Genomic DNA, 14,767 nt, shown 5'->3' on the forward strand with positions numbered 1-14,767 from the left:
CTTTGACAAATCAAGTTTTACCATTTTATTTTTAAAAATGTCTCATTTAAACTTTTTGCCTAAGGCCCCAAAATGTATCGAGCCGGCCCTGGTCGAACATATATATATAAACATAGACGCCCGTTTGGAAGTAGATGTGCCTAATAAAATGCAATAGTGAAAACAAATATGTTTGGATCCGGCTGCAGATTCTGGAATTTTATGAACGGCCATAATTGTTTTGGGTTCTTATTAGGGTTAAATACCCTTTTAGTACCTAAGTTTTGACAACTTTATTTTTTAGTATTTGAGTTTCAATTCGTATTGCAATCCGCAGATGTACTTGAGTTTTGAAAAAAAATGGACTTAGTACCTTCGTCTATTTTTTTGTCTAATATTTAACGGTTTGACATGTGACATAACACAAAAAATTTAAAAATTAAAATCTTTAAAAATTAATTAAAAATTAAAATTAATAAACTTTTAAAAAAAATATTACAAACTTTAAAAAAATTAAAACAAAAAAAGGAGGGGTTACAAGGGCTGAGGAGACTGAACCAAACGTCATCATTTTAAAAAGCCTGAGACTGAACCAAACGTTGGAAGTATTTTTGGTTTGAAGCCAATTTTTTGTACTCTCTTTCTTGATTTCCTCTTAACCAAACAAAAATTTTCTGGGCAACGTTCAAGATCAGAGAGAAGTTAAAAAAGAAGCTGCAAAGTATTGCGACTTGCTGCAAGGCGGAGGTAAAGGTTGCAGAGATAGGAGCCTCATCTGTAAGAAACAGAGCAATCTTCAGATCTGGCACAGTATTTGAGAAATTGGAATATTAGGAAAAAAAATCCATCCAGTTGGCCGGGCCCAAGGAGTGCGGCAGTAAGAGGAGAGGGCTGCAGGATAACTCGCCATGACCGCACCTCATCAAATTCAGGCACTGATGAACCCTAGAAACGGTGTGAAAATTCGCAGGACTCCAATCATGAAAACTTCAATAGCGTGTACAAATTTATTAAGGAATTTTCATTGTAGTGCTGTACGGTGGGAGAGAGCTGCCTTACGGAAAAAACCATTCACTTTTAGGGGATACGTAGCTTAAGGTTAGTTATAATATTGACAAGTCTACCATTAATTATTTCAGTAATTATCATCCGACACTTCAATCTGTAAGGAACTTTGCAGTAAGAGTACTTGAACATTTCCTCTATTTTTATTTATTTTTTATTTTTTATTTATTTTTTTTACGACGATTGTGCAGCGTTGAACTTATAATTATTATTTTTTCTTGTCTCAATGTCGGTTTTGAAGTTTTAAAATATAATTAAATGATTGAATTTATTTATTCCTACCAACTTAATCAGATCTAAATATGGGCCCTGATTGACAATCGCCTCTGAGCCTACCAACATGCCCCTAATCCTTTCAAAAGCGATAAGCCTCGAGGATTTTCCATATACATTTCTTCATCAAGTACCCAATTGACATATGCGCCGATTAAAATTAACTACAAAAATGAGAACGTACTATGGGGATTGTTGCTGATTTGGTAACTGAACTAAAAGTCTCATGGCAGTCAATTCGACTTTCTGATCAAAGACCTTGGCAACTAATTGGGCTTTGTATCTATCCACACTTCCACCAGGTTTTTCTTTAACTTTAGATACCCATTTGTTTCTCACCACATTATCATTATTAGGTCATGGATAGAAAGTCCAAGTCTGATTATTCATTAAAGCACTGTATTCACTGCTTATTGCAACATACCACTCCGGTTTAGCAACAGCTTGTCGAAAAGTTAATGGTTCAAGAGGAAGATGAATCATATGAAAAGCTTGGATAGGACATCGAGTGGAGTTAGAGTTTAAAGTATGGGGTGGCTTTGGGTTAAAAAAAAAAAATAGTGAGATTCATAACCATTTATATAGCACAATCTCACTTAGTACTTTACATTCATTTATATTCTCCACCCAATATAAGTTTTTAACAATAAAAGCTATTACAAAATCAACAATCCTTTATTCCTTTTCAGTCTATATTGGAACATAGCATTCAAGATAAACGTTTGACGTGGAACTCTTAAGTAACATACTAGATCGTACTGTACGTCTTGAGTTTATATTCCATAAACAAAAGGTTGTAGATGCTTTATTCGGACTATCGAGGTTGTAGTTCAATAATGGACATTTCATTAATAGACCATGGCGTTGCCTCGCTTGTAGACTGATCAGTGCGGGGGAAAAATGCAGGCTCTTGCGGTGATGGTAGTGTAACGGAGCCATTGTTGAGTGTGAGAAGTATTGAAGCCATGGTGGGTCTATTAGCTGGATCTTCTTGAACACATAATAAGCGAATTTGGATGCATCTAAGGACTTCATCTCGAGAATAAGAATCTCTCAAACTTGGATCCAACAATTCCAAGGGCCTATCATCCCTCCAATGCATCCAAACCTGCAGCAAATTATCACGTAGTACACACAATGTCAAGCTTCTCTTCCCAGACGGGAAAAAGAAATTACAGTATCTGTTTGATACTCACATAGCTCAAGAGGTCTTCAGTATCTTCTGATTCATAAAAACTATTGGTTTTCTTGCCACTGATAATCTCTAGAATTAACACACCAAAACTATACACATCTGACTTCACAGAAAATTCTCCGTGCATTGCGTACTCTGGAGACATATACCCACTGCAAGCCAGCACCATAAATATAACTGTGCCGCTTGAAAGATAAATAAAGTCTTTTTAACTATACTCTAATTGTTAGGATTGAATTCATAGCCAATTGCTTTTCCAAAATGATATAATACACATAACATTTGTACTCACATTGATCACACTATACACTATATATAGTTACCTATATATGTTGTTCGATTTCAGTGATCTACATTAAATTATTACTTATTTCAAAAGCTTGAGCTCGTAGGATATAGTCGATTTAATCAAATAATAATTTCTAATTATAACATTCCCCCTTAATAAGTGAGACCCAATATATTGTTGAATATTTAATTAAAATGTGACGTGAATAAATGAGAGAAGGTTTAAAGTAAGAACCTTTGCTCTTATTAAAATAAACAAGATAATAGAAAACTGTGTTGTGTGTATAGAAAGTGCTTATTTATAGTTGAATAAGGCCAATTAGAATAAGAAATACAATCAAGTAACTAATGAAAAGTAATATAAAATTAAATCAACCTATACAATGAAATAAATCAGTAAGGTGAGGAAAATATCATATCTAATATCATGTTAAATCATCACTTATCACAAAAGCTTAAATTGATAGGAAATAAAAGATTTAATCATTTAAATATTATTCTAACAATCTATACGTTCGGTTGAACAATAAATGCACTCCTTAGTTTTGATAAAGCAAAGAATAAGAAAACTTTAGAACTTACTAAGTCCCCACAACTCTACTTATGTTTCCTTGTGTTTGATTAATTCCAAAAATTCTTGCCATACCAAAATCTGAAATTTTTGGATTCATATTGGCATCTAGCAATACGTTGTTGGCTTTGAGATCACGATGTATAATTCTTAATCGAGAATCTTCATGAAGATATTGAATTCCTCGAGCAATTCCGCCTATTATATTGTAACGTCTTGACCAATCCAATTCTTCTTGTTTTCTTGGGTCTACAAGTTCATTACAAAAATTACTCATGCTATATGAACAAAAGATTAGATACAAATGCATATTGATTAAAAATTACTCTTATGCAATCAAAATGGCAAAGACTATTGGATATATGTTAAAGTGGACATACCATATAGAAAATAGTCCAGACTTTTGTAGGGCACAAATTCATAAACGAGTATCTTTTTTTCTCCATCCAAACAAAATCCCAATAGCCTTGTTAAATTTCTGTGTTGAAGTTTGGCTACTAATACAACTTCATTCTTAAATTGTTCTTCTCCCTGTCCAGAATTTCTCAATAGCCTCTTAACAGCTATTTCTTGCCCATTAGGAAGTATACCCTAAGAATGTATTTCAACCAACCTTTAGAACAGTTCACTTGGTACAATTCCTAAAATCCCAATATTAAAGCTTCTGGACTCCGAATGTGTATGAGTTAATGAGCTGGTTATACTTACCTTGTAGACTGCACCAAATCCACCTTCACCTAGCTTGTTATGATCATCTGAGAATTTGTTTGTGGCAGCCTCAATTGTAGCGAAATCAAATTGCAAGAACTCCACAGTACTTGTCATATCATTTGAATCTCCAAATGTAAACAGTGGACATAAGAGATAGCACTACAAATAGCAGCGTTTGCAGACAAGAGACTAATTAAATTAAAGATCGTAATAACCCATATACTTATTCTTTACCAATTTCTCCTTCGACAGCATTGTACTTTTTTCTCCTAATTAGGAAACAGCTGTAGCCCAAAATGAATAACATCACAGATCCAGTAATTGGAACAGCAATGGGAACTATCGTTGCTGTTGAGATTCTGTTTTTTCCTGCATGCATATCATGATTCAGCCACATGCGAAAACAGTACAATGGTCCTCGACTGACAAGAAGCTGTTTGTAATAGCACAAAGAACTTTGGTTATGATTCAAATTTTTAAATCAAGTCAGCTCTTACTTCATCCTCTTACCCTTTTGCTAAGAGATTTTCGCTACAAGTGATCTACCAAATGGAGTTCATATAACGGCCGGTCAAGAACCTTTGATGTAAAGGTCGCGGTCGATATCGCAGAAAACAAATAGTAAATGACTAGCTCTCTCTCTCTCTCTCTCTCTCTCTCTCTCTCTCTCTCTCTCTATATATATATATATATATATATACACTTTTATAGTTCATCATCTACGTTAGAGTGTTAATTGTAAATGTTAAACTATTAATAAAATGATTATATTTTTTTTTTTATCATCTTAAGTTGTAGAGATCAATGGTAATTTAACATAGTATCAGAACAGATGTCTTGAGTTCGAACCTAATTGACTCTGTCATATACCTTCCATTTTAATTAAATATTTCACATGTTGGGCATCATCTATTAAAAAGTAGTTTAAGCTCACACATGAAGGCAGTATTAAAGTATTGATAAAGTGATTAAATTTACATCTTCTTATCAGCTTAACCTTTTTAGGATAAGTCGTAATTTAAAAGCAAACACCTTATAGCTTTCCTTCCCTATATATAGAAAAAATCACCAAAAAAAAAAAAAAAAAAAAAAACCTACATCAATTCCTCTATATTTTTCTTAAACCTTGTAGTTTAGTTATCCAATGAATTATTATATTCCTAAAAAAGCACTCTCCTTTCACGTTTTCTAATCCCTCTTCCCCTCACGCCTTTATCTCTCTCACGGTCTCAATGAAGCTTCCGAGGATTGAATAAACAAAATCCATGAAATCCACATGCTAAATCCACAAAGTCTTCAACCCAAAAACAGAGATAGAGAATACAAGAGAGATGGACGGAGATGAAACACACAGAGAGAGAGAGAAGGATGTCTGGGAGAGAAAAGGATGTCTATGGGGTGGCCGGCCACGAGGGTGGTTTGGCCACCCCCAGACCGGCCGATCGGCCACCTCCAGGCCTAATGGGGGTGGCTGACCCACCTCCAAGCCAAATGGAGGTGGCTGAGCCACCCCTATATATTTTTCCATATTTTTTTATTTTTTTAATTCTTTTAATTTTTTTATTTTTTTAAAAAAAGGCCTTAAAATTAAGAACCACATTTTTTTTCCAATAGATACCCCTATAGTTTTATAAATTTCACGATGTGCCCCATGTGGTTTTAATAAGTACTGAAAATAATACTTTGTTTTTGTAATTATATCGCAAATGGTACTTTATATACAAACAATATTTCGTATATTTGGTATGCTTGTTTTGAACCAAAAGTAATCTATATGCCTGTCGTATATCAAAATAATATGTTGACAAGAATTGAACCCTTCATAAAATAAAAAAATAAAAAAATGCTATCAATCCTGTGTAACAATTGGAAACACAAAATAATATACGTGGCCAATTAATATAACAAAAAAAATGACCAAATATTTGTTACTTAAACACAAGTTTTTTTCCCAATGTATACCCCTGTGGTTTTATATATTTCATGATGTGCCCCTTGTAGTTTAAATAATTACCAGAAATGATACATTGGTTTTATAAATATATCACACATGGTACTTTGTACACAATTAATATATTTTTGTTCCCAAGGAATAGCTCAATCAGCTGGAGACCACGCCACATGAAATGGAGGTTACTAGTTTGAATCCCCCCTCTTCTTCTTGTGCGGATATGTCAAAAAATAAAATAAAATAAATATATTTTGTACCATATATATATATATATATATTATTTTAAAGATTTTTTTTTAAAAAAAAAAAAAAAAAATTGTTGGGGTGGCCGAACCACACCTTTAGGCCACATAGGGTGGCCGGCCACCCCCATTTGGCCTGGGGGTGGCCGAGTCACCCTCAGGCCAAATGGGGGTTGTTTTGGCCACACCCATTTTGGCCCTTGGGGGTGGCCGACCCACCCCCAGGCCTAATGGGGCTGGTTTTGGCCACCCCCATTTTGGCCTTTGGGGGTGGCCGAATCACCCCCAAAAATGGCCTTGCTACCCCAGAATTTTATATATATATATATAAAAGAAATCATTAAAATAATAATAAAGAAAAATGATAGTCACGTCAGCGCTGAAGTGTATCACTGGTACAGGTGTCGCGCATGCACGCCGACACCTATAGGATGACGTGGCTGGACGTTAATTTTAAACGAAAAATTAGACGGATGTACCATTTTCGTTAATTCATGTACCACAGGTACCAAATTTGATAAAAAATAAAACTGAGGGGAAAAAAATAAAGGTCGTAAAGTACAGGGAGCAAATAGGTATTTAACCCTAAAAAAATTGAAAAAGTAGTTTGATTTGATTAATTTTTTTAAAACAAAAAAAAAAAAAAAAAAATTGTTGAGTATTTAGTGCTAATACTCTTAAAACTTCCAACTCAATCATTTATAATTGCGACCCACGTCGGCATGACTATCACTTTGTACGGTTGAACCAAATTTTTCCAATAATGAGATATAAACGGGCCGTGATTCAAACCAAAGTATTTATAGAAATTATATGAGTGGAGTTAGAGATACAATTTTTACTATAAAATTTTTTACAAATTAATATGGCAATTGATCTCGATAATTCCTTTTCTTTATTTTTTGGCTTCCCAGTTTGATGATTAATGAAATTAAAATAATTAAGTAAAAAAAATCTAAATATTAAATTATAAATTTTTTGACGGCAAATAATAAATGACTTTCAAGTAACACATTTTCCCTAATTTAATAAAGCTTCGTAAAGCATGCTGTCCGTGTTGACATTCCATTACTAAGAAGAAGAATTTAATAAAGACAGAAATTTCTTACAGTAATTTGACTCAAATTAAAATTACTAAAATTTCTCATTATTTTTTTTCTAATTATTATTATTTTTTTTTTTAAAAAAAAAGCATGAATAATGGTGGGTAGCCACGACCACTCCCGGAGTGGTGGCCACAGAATCGGGTGTGGGCCGGGTGGTCTTACCACCACCAAAATGCCTCAAAGGTTTACCATGAGGTGTTTCAGGGGTGATATAAGTCATATGACCACCCTTAATTGGCTTTATCTGTGGTTGGCCTGCCAACTACTACACAACAATCACATAGTTGTTGTTGTTGTTGTTGTTTTTTTTTTTTTTTTTTTTTTCAAGTTCGAAAGAAAATAGAAAGGAAAAAGTTCATATACCGGCCTCAAAAGTACCACACAATCGATAAATCTCCCTCAAACTTTTAATTTAGACAATGTTCTCCTCAGGCCAGCAAAAAAATAAATAAATAAATAATGGCCTTATAATTTTTGCAATAAAACAAAAATACCCTTAAATATTCAAAAAAAATAATAATAATAATTTTTTTAAAAAAAAAAATTTATTTTATTTTTCTATTCGTAGAAAAGGAAATTATTTAATTTTAAAAAAAAATCAAAAGTTTTTAATTTTTCTTTTAAATACTAAAATTTGGACACTCTTGATTTTTTGTATTTCTTTTTTAATTTTAGTATTTTTTTTATTTTATTAAGGGTATTTCCTTATTAGGAAACATTGTTAATTTTTTTGTAGATTGAAAAATATTGTCCAAATTGAAAGTTTGGTAAAACATTATTAATTGGTAATTTGAAGGTCAGGTAGATTTACCCAAATAGAAAATAATATAATTTTTTTTTTTTTTTTAGAAAATATTGTAGTAAAGCTATTCCCTTATTTTTTAGAAAAAAATTTATTATTTTTTTGGTAAGAAAGTAGTTATTCTAATTATGAAAATAATAAGAATAAAGAAGAATAAGAATAAAAAAGAATGAAAAGCATGGAAAAGAGTGGACCACTTCACCTTTTGATCCAGCTACGGAGCTTGGAGGTGGAGGAGCAAGTACTCACTACAAAAAAAAAGGCATTTATAGACGGTTTTATTCTAAACGGTTTTAAAAACCGTCTAGAAAAAAAAATTTGCAGACGGTTTTTTTGAAACCGTCTGCAAAAAAAATTTTATGGACGGTTTGATTAAACCGTCCATAAAATTCCAGACGGTTTGAACTAAACCGTCTGGAAATTAAAATTTCCAGACGGTTTTGGATGAAACCGTCTAGAAATTTATAGACGGTTTCATCCAAACCGTTTATAAATATTATTTTTAGAGATAACATTTCAATTCCAGACGGTTTCAAAATGAAACCGTCTGGAAATTTTTTTCCTCACCCATGTCATCGATCCGCATGTAACTCCCAAACTTCACCACATCCGTTTGATTTTGTTACCAGCCAAAATCACAACCATCCATTTCATTTGACAACCAAAACAAAATTGTACATAGATATTATAAACCCAGCTGCCCCGAAACTTCACAACCGGCCATCATCGATGCTCACCGGCCATCATCGATGCTCACGGATCTGCAGTAACATTTCAGGGTGAGAGTGAGATCGACCTGATTGGGCGTTGAGGGAGAGATCGACGGTGACGGCTCTGTCCCTCGATTCGGATCCACCGGCTACACGGCCCGCGGTCCACGCCGCAGTTCCCTAGCCCACTCTTCCCGGTCGTCCGCCGCAGTTCCCTAGCCCACTCTTCCCGGCCGTCCGCCGCATCTCCACCCTCCCCAACTCCCACCCCTCCAAGGTCGTTCGACCTCTGCGTCTTCTTCATCGACGGCGACGGCCCCTCCTGGCCCTACCCCAACAACGCCAACGACTGGATCTACCCTCCCTTCCTCGGCGCGTATCCCACCAGATCGGCAGATCGAGCGGTCCCGCTCAAACCCTAGCAAGCTCGAGGCGTCGGCCGGATTTGTTGTTTTGATTCGTTGTTTTGAGTCTTTTGACGCCTTGTTTACTTTTTTATTACATAATTAATTAATTAATTATATTAATATAAAGAAAACGGGAACTGAAAGCAGAAAAAAAAAAAAAAAAAAAAAAAAAAAAAAAAAAAGGAGCAAATCTGGACGGTTTGGGACCAAACCGTCCAGAATTTTCTGGACGGTTTTGTCCCAAACCGTCCATAATTAGTTATGGACGGTTTTGTGAAACCGTCTAGAATTCCGGACGGTTTTGTCCAAACCGTCCAGAAATTGATTTACCGACGCTATATCCTAGACGGTTTTAAACCGTCCATAAAAAACCGTCTGGAATCAATTCCAGACGGTTTTTTTGCATTTCTGGACGGTTTTAAACCGTCCAGAATTTGCTTTTTTTTTGTAGTGACTGGTGCAGGCGCGGGCGTCGTCAGTATATTCACTATATTGTAGAATGGGTACCCTTCGTACCTAACATTACAACTAGGTAAGAGACCTCTTGCCCCTTGCCTTTCACCATAAAATATAAGAAGGCGGTTTATAGTGAACTGAAGACAACTATTGCAGTCGGTGCTGGACAGGTCCGGTGTGCACTGTACAAGGTTTTACACATTTTGAAATTCGGAAAATTTCACTTCCTTAACCCCAAACTTTTTAACACCGATCGGAAAGTTGGAGGCCTCGCGTGCCAGTTCGGTCATCGTTGTGTTCACTAGCCTGTTAAACCGGTCCTGCTCGGTGACGTTCGTTGGGTTCGTCCAGGCCAATCGAGGCCTTTTGGCCAGGATCGAGAAGATAGACTCGTTGGAGTAGCGTACCATGCACTCGTCGTACCAAATAACAGCAACCTTTTCGCTTGAACACTGCCTGGCGAGCGCTTGGACTGCGTTGAACACGCATCTTCGGCACATTTCAGCAGCGACATCTCCACGGCAGAGGAAGAGACCGTAGACGGGGTTGGAGGTGGTTTCGCCGACGGAGGTGTTGTAGAATTCAATGTTGCCGGTTGCGTTGGAGGAGAGGGAAGAGAGGAGGGAGTTGAGACGGGAGGGATATACGCTATTTTGCGCGAAGGAATGGTTTGCACAGGTGTAGGAAATTAGAAGTGGGCCAGCCGCATGAGCGCTCAGGCTGAGGAAGCTAAGCAGGAAAAGGAACACGATGGGAAGAGAGAAGGGATTGAAGGAAGGCATTTTGATGAACCAATTTGCAACGATGGAAGATTTTCACTTTTCAGTATTGCATTACAATGCTTTGATGAACGCGAGTATAAATGGCGGTGCAGACGCAAAGACTTGCCGTTTCGGCGAGGCGTCTGCTTGACGCAATCAACCAAAGGGGCCGATATTTCTGCATAGCGTCTGCTTGACGCGCAAGTCACCCAAAGAAATAGGCGTTGTTTGGCAACGCCATGAGCAGGCCACAGTAGTGGGAGAGAGAGTTTTCGTGTTTTTTATTTTATTTTTATATTTTTCAATAACAATCACTACCGAAACATTTCAACTTTTTTTATCACATCAATAATTTTTTTATTACTATTTAAATAAAAAATTCACTACAATACAAAACTTTTTTACTTTCCTATACAAACATTTTTTTACGTTATATCACATCTATAACTTTTTATAATTTAAAAATTAACAACTCAATACTCCATACATGTCTGTCATTTACCAAACAACCAAACATGGCCATAATATTTATATGTACTTGTATATATATATATTCATATAATTAAGTTTGAGGTAATTCAGCCATCCCCAAATAGCAAAATAGAGATGGCCAAAACTATCCCAAAAGCCTTGGGAGTAGCTCGGCCACTTCGTTTGGCATGAGAGTTAGGGGTGTAAACGAGTTGAGCTACTCGTGAGCTTACTCGAGATCGGCTCGAATAAACTCGACTCGTGCTCGAATCGATTATTAAATGAGCTACTCGTGAACACGAAAATCAAACTCGATTATTAAACGATGCAAACTCGTATAAACTCGACTCGACTCGACTAAAGCTCGTGAACCCGCTTGTATAAGGATCGACTCGTTTATTAAGGCTCGACTCGTATATATATATATATATATATATATATATATATAACTAGTTTTATAATATAGTATATTAATAAATAATATACTATATGTAAGCATAAATTAAGTAATAAATAACAATAGTTATTAGTTAGTATATATTAATTGGTTATAGGTATATAAAATAATAAAAGTGAATAATATCAATAATTAATTATTAGTCATATGATATAACGACAATTTGTATACTTAATCATATTATTCATGTTATATAATAAGATTATATGGCTATATGATCATATAATAATATAACATTGTGCCATATGACATGTAAATATAAAATATGCAATCACTTTATTATATGTTATGAGTTTATCATTAAATACTTAATAATCATTACATCACGTGATCTAAGATCTAAGATTTAAGATCATACGAGTTGTTAAATCATGTTAATACATTAAATATGCTATCATATGATAATACTTAGATCGTATGATCATATAATATTAGTATTATTAGTAGGTAGTTATAAATTATGATTTATGACTCATAAATTCATAATGATCAATTTGACCATATTTAATTACTTATTATAGATTCATAGATAATTGTAATTCAGATTCTAGACTCATTGGCAATTGCCTTATTGTTTGCTTTTATTGCAAAATTCTAATACGTGCAAGTGCACATTATTTTGAAAATTTGTGGTTTAATTTTTAATTTTTTTTTTTTTTTTTGCTAAAGTCAATAATTTAAATTATGATACGAGCTGAGCTCGAGCCGAGTACTCGAGCTCGGGATCGACCAAAATGGCCGAGCTCAAGCTCGAGCTCGAACAATAGTTTTTGTTACGCGAGCTGAGCTCGCACAAGATTTTTCAGCTCGTGTCGAGCTCGAGCTCGAGCTCGAGCTTTACTGTTTGTTAAACGAGCCGAGCCCGAACAGGCAATACCCGCTCAGGATCGGCTCGTTTACACCCCTAATGAGAGTGGTTCGGCCAACCCCAAAAAACAAAATAGGGGTGGCCAAAACCATTCCCAAGAGCCTTAGGAATAGTTGGGCCACCCCGTTTGATATGAGAGTAGTTCGACCACCCCTAAATAAGGGTCAAATTCTAAACCTTTTTTTTTTCTAATATTTTTTTTCCTTTTTGGCCTTGTGGGGTGGCTGAACCACCCAATAGGCCAACAAGGAGGATTAAAATTAATTTTTATTTAGTTTTTAATTTTTATTTAGGTATAAGACACGTGTCAGCTTCTTAAAAGTGTTGACGTGGAGTTTCGTCAATTTTTAGACGAAAATTGAATGAAGGTATCATCTCCGTCTTTAATTATAAATAAAACACCATTTACGATACAAAATAAATCACATGGAATAAGAAATAAAATCTTTTAACCCTTAAATTTATTGTTAAATTTGTATAATTTAATAATGGTCTCATAAATTTAATAATAAATTTTTAAAAAAATTAAAAAGTATAAAAAAAATATTAAAGAAAGTGTAAATATCAATCACATCTCAGTCAACCAAGTTTTTTTTTTTTTTTTTAATTTATAAGTACAGTCAACCAAGTTAGGCAAGCAAGCATGTTTGAATCATATCTCAGTCAACCAAGTTAGTCAAGCAACTTTAATGCATGTCTCTGTCTGTATGTCCGTTCTTACACATCATGAAGACCTAGTTAGTCAAGCAAACCTATGAATTTGAGTCGGTCAAAAAACCTATCCCGAAAAGAAATGAGTATAGAGCCTTTATAACGATGCCAAATGGTAATTATACTACTATATATATATATATATATATATATAGGCATGTATACGAGCCGAGCTTGGGCGAGTTCTGGTTGTCCGAGCTCGGCTCGTTCAGAATTTTCATGAGCTCGAGCTCGGCTCGAGCTCGGGACGGGTATTCACTATTGGGCTTGGCTCGACTCGTGAAGGATAAATCCTTGTCCAAGCTCAAGCTCGAGCTCGAGCTCGATTTTTTGAAGAGCCGAGTGCCTTATCGGGCACTCGGCTCGCACGGCTCGTGAGATTTCAGAATAACCTAAATCAAGGTAAGCCAACACCGCAAGAAGAAAAGCCTCAAAATCTCAACATAAATCAAGCAAAATCCTACGAAATTAACATTATTTTCGAGATCTACTCATGGTGGGTATAAAGAAATTGAAACTTGAGATTTACATTTTCTTTGACGGATTCCCGGTTTCACCATTTTCTAACTTTATCCTGTTGGTTCTTCATTTGATTGCATCGGAAATGAAAGATAAGCTCATTTGGACCCTCGTTGAGAGGATGAAGGAAACTCGTGGATGAAGAGGCTGAAGAGAAAGCAACGAAAGCTTGGCAAATATCCAGAGATGATCTCAACGTAGCCATATTCAGAGGTTCTTTTCTCTTAAGAAACTGCAGGTTGGACTTGAACAAGGAAGAAGAAAAATAGACAAATCTCGAAGTTGAAAAGCTAGGCTCTCTCAACAGGTCTCTGCGTAAAGATGAGGCTTTACGCTACGTGGCATTCAGATCTTTCATTAATCAAGTAATGAGGAACAGCTGTGGACAACTTGAGTCAACTTGAAATATAAAAAGATTTTTTCAGATTGGTCATAGGTTATTGTTTTGTGCTAGAGATCAGATAGATATGTCTAGTTTTGAATATTAAAATACATGTTATTTAATTAAAAAATATCTCCTTTAAATTTAATCACTAAAAAATATCAATTAAGATGGTATGTGTGGGGCATCTCTCGTGGAGGAAATCAATGTGGAATTGACAAGGTGACAAGAATAAATAATGAAAAAATATTTTTAGAATTTTTTGTTTTATTTATTTGTAATATGAATATATGATCCAGATTTTTTTTTGTAATTTTCATAATATATTATTGAGAAAAAAAAATTTTAAATGAAATTTTTTTGGTGCCTTTTTTTTTTTTTTTTTTTTTTTTTGAGTATATCTAGATGTCAAAATTATGTAAATAATTATATAAGTAACTAGATACATAATCATTATAATTTATATTAGTTACTTTGTGTAAATTGTATACTTATGAGTTATGACTTATGTAATTATAAGTTATGTGACTATGTCATTATGTGGCTATAATAATTTATTGTTATAGCTTAATTTTTAATTATATATAGTTATGAATAATGATTTATATAATTCGATATGAGATTATTTATAATATGATATGAAAATTATGAATCATACTTAATTATTTAGTCTAACTTCCGTGGTATCTAATAATAACTTTTAGGGGTAATTACCTTTTCTCCCCATCAACTACCGGCCATTGTCAATATGCCCCCATGAACTGACACTTCAAACAAAAAAGAGCATCAAACTACCAAATTTACATATTTTGGCCCATTCCGTTAGTCTAATTCATGCAAAT

At 34.6% G+C, this 14,767-nt stretch overlaps 1 pseudogene; it reads right to left on the reverse strand.

Annotated features, from left to right (window-relative positions):
- Window positions 1-1,944: 1,944 nt before the first annotated feature.
- LOC133867962 (cysteine-rich receptor-like protein kinase 10) lies at window positions 1,945-10,538 on the reverse strand (annotated as a pseudogene).
- Between the last annotated feature and the right edge of the window lie 4,229 nt (window positions 10,539-14,767).

Source organism: Alnus glutinosa, chromosome 5 (assembly GCF_958979055.1).
Source record: "Alnus glutinosa chromosome 5, dhAlnGlut1.1, whole genome shotgun sequence".
Taxonomy (NCBI): Eukaryota; Viridiplantae; Streptophyta; class Magnoliopsida; order Fagales; family Betulaceae; genus Alnus; species Alnus glutinosa.